This window comes from Glycine max, chromosome 3, assembly GCF_000004515.6.
Source record: "Glycine max cultivar Williams 82 chromosome 3, Glycine_max_v4.0, whole genome shotgun sequence".
NCBI lineage: Eukaryota > Viridiplantae > Streptophyta > Magnoliopsida > Fabales > Fabaceae > Glycine > Glycine max.
This window is the reverse complement of record NC_016090.4, coordinates 19,777,370-19,784,214: the sequence shown is the minus strand read 5'-3', so window position 1 is coordinate 19,784,214 and position 6,845 is coordinate 19,777,370.

The window sequence follows — 6,845 nt, the reverse complement described above, 5'->3', positions numbered from 1 at the left end:
TCGATGTTTCAATTAAATCAATCCAAAAATAAAAGAAAAAAATAATTCTATAGAAATGAAATTATTACTAGTATACTAACATATATTTAGTTTGGAAAATTATGCCCGTTCTTTTATTTTAAAATTGTTCTTGTATATCAAATTAATTTTTTGTAGGGAATTACAAAGATCTGATAAGGTAGAAATTTGATCAAAATCAATTTATTAAGTACAAATTGGGTAGCCGGATTAATTTTAGTTTAATCCCAATCTAATTCAAGTATTAATTATTCCGGGTATCAACTTTTTAATTGAAAAAAAAAATGAAATAATCCAATTATTTTAATTTATGAGCATATATTATGAGAATTATTAGTAAGTAGTAAGTGTATACTGAAAATGAAAATGTGTAATAATTTTATACACAGTCACAGATTAGCATGAATGGTAATATGTAATCGTGTGTATAAAATTTGGATAATTATGATTTCAGTTTTTAAAATTGGGTTAGTTATGTTTTAATTCCTAAACTTTTTTGAATGTTTACTTTTAGCTCCTAACTAAAAAAAATTATCAATAGTCCTTATTTTTTTTGTCCATCAATATTTTTAGTTTTTAATGTCAAACTTTGCAGTTCAATGATAATGTTACGTTAGTTTTAGTATTATTAATTACATTTTCCGAGGCATAGTTTTCTGATTGTTTTAAAACTGTCAAAAATTGGTTGGCTGAAATGTATATTATTTTTATGTTCGGAAAAATTAGTTAAAAAATTAACTTATTAAATTATAAATGTTTAATAAAATTAATTATTGAAGTAGTTGAAAAATATAAAAAAATAAAATTATGATTTATTTATAGGCAAAATTATAAATTTGGTCCATTTATTTGTCCCAAATTTACAATTGTTATCCCCCTATAATTTAATTTTCTAATTTAGTTCTCTAGTTTTTTGCAATCTTGTTATTTCAGTCCCCTGTCCCTAAGTTAATGTTAGTTATCATGTGGATGTTTATCGTCATGTATCGTGCGTTTATTGAACATTAATTATGTGCATCTAATTAATGTCTACCTCCAATAAAATCATGACACATGTGGTCATCGTCCAATAAATACGCATCACCTATCGGTCAAGGTAAGTCTATTTTCAGGTTGAAAACTAAAATAACAGAATTGAAAAAAAACAGAAAGATTAAATTCATGAATTAAATTAGAAGGAGATCAAACTCAAATTTTAAGACATACAGGGACCAAATTTATAATTTTGCTTTACTTATAAAGGATAATCGGAAAAATGGATAAATATATTGAAGATAAAAATGAAAAAAAAATATATGAAGTTAGAAACTAAAAATCAAATAAATTTTTTAATTAGTAAAAAAAATAAAAATTAATTAAAATAACTTGTCCAACCTAATCTATGTATTAATTATCACGTTTATAAATAATGTATTCTGATATTTTCTTGCATATGGAAGAGGGGGGATTTTAAGAAAATAGTTTAACCAAATTACATATTTGAATAAGTTTTATGTAAAAAAATATTTTCAAATTATTAAAATGTTGATGTCATTATTAGATTTTTTTTAATTGGCTTTTAACATGATAAAAAATTCTAATCCTTTATATTTTTATTCTTTTCATTTCAATTAAAATAATTCCTAAATATTGTTATTTCTTTTACAATTTCTAAATAATTAAAAAATATACTGCATATTATTTAATATATTAAAAATTAAAGCTAGACAATTTATAAAGCAGTATTAGGTTAAATTTATAAAAAAAAATATCAAGAATATTTAGTAGTATGTTTGATTCTTAAATTTAATTATTTATTATATTTAATAAGAAAATATTTCAAATGTAAATCTATTGGATGAGCAAATAAATAGGGTACGGTCTTTTCATACAATAATATTTCATTACGAGTATTGCACAACATACAAATTTATTTATAATTATAATTATAATTTATAATAAATAATTTTTTTAAATTTATAAATTATAAGAAATAATTTTTAAATATATAATTATATTTTTGTATTTATAATAAATAATTTAAACTTTAATAATAAAAGGTTACTTTTATATTTTAAAAGAAATATGCAGTTAAATAAATCAAGTATACAAAATAAAGATAAAGGGTATTAGCTTTTTATGATATTGGTGTGGTTGTTTTAACTTTATTAATTATTTTGTGTTGAATTTTTGAATATATAATTGTATTAAATACTTATAAGAGGAGTTTTATTTCTCATAATAATTTTATGCAGATGAAGTGCTCGTTATTTCCAATGAAAAATACTTATGAGAATTACTAATTACATGAATATCACGTGAAATGTATGTCACTAGAGCGATGAAAATGAGAATTTTTACTCTCCAAGTTAGAGATTCATAACAGCAGAATAGATTAAAAATTTCCTCCCAACAGAAGAAAATTAAATTTTCACATCCTTTGTTACAAGTGTGAAAAGTATTCACAAAATTAATTTATTCTATAAATAGTTATCTTAAATTTATCTTTCTTCTTTATAATTTCATGATTAATTTTTATCTTTATAAAAAATTAATTACACATTTTATCCATCATACTTTTAAAATTTAGTAATTCGGTATATTTTTAATTTCTCATCAACTTTTTAATGAAAACTACTGACAAGGCATGTTGGTGTTGATGGACATAGTAGTGCAATAGATTGTTAACCTTGCAGTGACATTGTGTTAGAAGTCCAAAACTATAAATTATAAACAATGTCATCACATTGTAAATATCAATTAAAATGTTACATCAATAATTTCCATTAAAAGAAATTGATGATAAACTAACAATGAATGAAAATTGTGCTAAATTTTTAAGACATGAAGGTGCGGATGGTGGACCAAGTTATTAGAGATTAAAATTACACGATCATTAAATTATATTTTTTCATTTTTTATTTATAATATTCTTTCAACTAATTCACATGTCTTAGGAAAAATAGTTAATTTAGTTAATCATGTTAAATGTGTCAATTAGTTATATTATCATTCTAAAATTATCATTTTCTTATTTCAGTATCCACTTAATTGTTTTCACCCATGTTTGGAGAAAAAATAATTAAGTAAAAGTATATAAAAAAATAATTAAAACATCCAAAATTTTAAAAAAAGATCTTATAAAACAGAACAAACAAATTTCTTTAAAAGGTCTTGTAATTAGAGATAGAATAATTACAAACCAAAAATAGATTTAAGCCTAAGTACAATTTATATTATATATTAAACATAAAAAAAACTAATATTCCTAACTTTAAATTTACTTAAAAACCAAAAGTGTTCCCATGATAAACACTAAAAAAACAGGTAGTCCGAGAATACTTTTTAGTTGATTAATTTTTATATAAAAAATTATATTGATAGGACATGAAAATTAAACTCACATATATAAATTTCATGTCGTTAATAAACAATAAAAAAATATTTTTAAAAAATATTCCTTCATACTAAAATAAGTGTCATTTAAAAAAATCTAAAAAAAATATTATGTTAATTTGTTAATGTATAATATTAATTATTTTTTTCATTAATAATTAGGAGTACTCACAGGTTTGGATCAACCCGTGATCCAACCCAATCCAAATATATTGAGTTCAGTTTTTTAAGTATTTGAGTCTAATCTAACCAAATCATATACAAGTTGGATAATATGTTCTATTTATTTAACTCAATCCAATCTTACTCAACTCATATCATATAATTAAATTTATTATTATATAAATTAATTATTAAATACAAAACACATTATTTTTAGCTCAAATAATTTATTAAATCAAACCACCCATAATTTCTTTCCTTTTTTAAGTTGTTGTTTTTATCTAGATTTTGTTTATATTTTCTCATGTTAATAGAATACTTTATTTCAATATAAAATAAAAATGTCATATTATCATTAAAATTATTAATTCTTTAATCAAATATTGTCACAATTTGATCTTTTTTAGTATATTTAGTCATTGTATACTTACAAAACTTTAGGCATAAACAAATTATTATTTTTAAAAAGTTTAGTTTTTATAAAATAAAAAGTATTTTAAAATATTGAGACCCAAATAACTTAAAACGACCCAACTCGTTTAAGATAGAGTTGGATTGGATCAGGTATGTAAAAAAAATTAGACAAACTCAACTTAACCCAAAAAAATTAGATCAGGTTAGGTAATAGGCTTAGCAACTCAATCCAACCCATGAATATCTTAACTCAACCCATGAATGTCTTTAATGAGTTAGGATAATATTACTCTCTTTTATTTATTTAATAAGGTTAACTTATACAAAATATTTATTTATTAATTTTTTTTAATTTGTGTAAAATAACTTAAAATAATATTTATTTTGGAAAAAAACAAATAAAAACATTAGAAAGCAAATGCTAACCAACATCTCTAACACATTGATTAAGAAACTAAAAGAAAAAAATACTTTTATTGAAATTTGCAATATTGTTACTCAATTTTTTTTATATTCTCATTTGATTTACACAATAATTTTTTAAAAAAATTTCTTAAAGAAATTTCTTAATTAATATCTGAAGAATACTAATTAGCAAGAAAAAAAGAAGAAAAATTAAAATTAAAAATATTAATAAAAGAAAGTATATAAGAAAAATAATTTTTTGAGTTAATATTTTTATAAATTTTTTAATAATAGACTATATCTCTAATTTTATCCATAAAATTAATAATAAATAATTTTAAATTTTATTATTTATTAGAAATTAAATATATAAATAGCTATGTTAAAAAGATTCAACCCGTTTAATACAATCCTTAATCCATCCACTAAAATAATTATTTATTAAAAAATAAATATATATAACTAATTAAAAAAGAATAAATTATAATAATCACTCGTGTGATTTGCTTTTATTATACTGACTATATTTACTTCTTTGAAACTTACAACTTACAAGAAACATCCTAATTGTTGATTTTTCATTTCACTAGCTGCCATTTGATGTTTTAGATGTGAGAAATATTAGTTTGAGAGTATGACACCAGGAGTATATCATTTTTAATAAATTTTTTTGTCTAAAATGTCTTTATTCATTCCTTTCAATTTCACAATTTTTTTATGTTAAAATGGTTATCAATAAGTAAATGTGTATAAAATAGTTCACGTTAAATTTCAACAAGTTGAATCAATATTTAAAATTTAATTAAATAAATTAAAAAAATTATATATAATTGAATATTAAAATGATTATGGATAAAAAAATTTATGTTACTATTTGATTATTATTTTATTTTACCTTTATTTTTTATGAATAAATATTTTTTTATTATTAAATTTAATAACAAAAGTTTCACAAAATTAATAAATGAGATTAAAAACAATAAAAGTAATAAAAGCAAACGACATCAGTAATTATTGTAATTAACTCGAAAAAAAATGGACCTCCCTTTAACACAATCCTGATCCGTCTCTACTACGTGAGAAACATTTGTATGTCTATGTCCATTGGTATTACTAAATACCAACAACATGTATCTATGACAGGCGTGAGAGACGTGTGAGTTCAGAGTCCCAAGGAAGTGCCACGCGTCCCACTGGATTTGTCTTGTTGTGTGAAAGAATGTCAGTACCTTTCTCAAAGGCCTTACTTTTTTGGGTCAATTATGGGGAGACAGGGTAGACGTAATCTCCCTATCTCACTCTAAGCGCACAACCATCGACCAACGTTCCAATTTTGCATTGCATTTCTCAAACAAAGTGCACTAAGCTGTAAACTACACCAGTTTCACAACCCATCAAGATTAAATTTTAGATAAATAATCATTTTTTTAATATATAAAACATTGATAAATTTATTTTTTTAAAAGATAAAAATTTAAATTTTAATCCTCAAAAATAAAAATAAAAATTATAATAAATTTATTGATCCATTAATTTCCGTTTATTATTATTAATGAACTAACAAATCTGTAAACGAATTTATCAACTTTACACATTTAAGGACAAAAAATAATTATTTATTTAAAATATAATTTAATCTTCATCTTTTTTTCTTTTTTAATTATTATCAACATAACATTATAATAAATACTTAAAAACAAATAAACAATGAACAAATCATGCTTATTAATCAATAATAAACATAGTATTGATTAATATGCATAATTAGAAATTTTATATCAATAGATAAATTATGTTTATCAATCAATGTTAAGTTTATTATTATATTCATTTTAATTTATGTTTGTTTTCCTTTTTTTAAGTGGATATTATAATGTTATATTGTAAAGATTAAAAAGGAGAAAAAGATAAAAATTAAATTATATTTTAACTAAATAATCATTTTTGTCTATATATATATATATAGTGCCGACAAATTTATATCTAAATAATGAATATGTTGCATAAATTATTTCATTAATTATAACAAAAAAAAGTTAACATCAATAAATCATACTTTTTAATTTGAGGGACTAAAATTTAAATTTTATTTTTTGGAAGATAAATTTATCAACACTCAATCTATTTAGGATTCAAAATGACAATTTGTCCTTAAATTTTATTTCTCTCTAGTTTCGTTTTTGTCGGAGAAATCAATACGGTTTCTTTCCTTATTATAAAAGATATCTAAAACATGGATTAAGGAAGAGATTTCATGTGCAGATTAAATATGTGAACATGTTTCGTGAATCAAATAAAGACAATAAAATAATATTCTCTTAACTTTGAATCGTATCGTTTTTATTAAATATGTGAATAAATTATCATTTCAGTTTTTATAATTCTGATATATTTTCATAGTATTTGATGAAATTAGAAACTGTCAAATAAATTCTTAAAATTAAAATTTCCTTGAAGAAAGATATTCCACC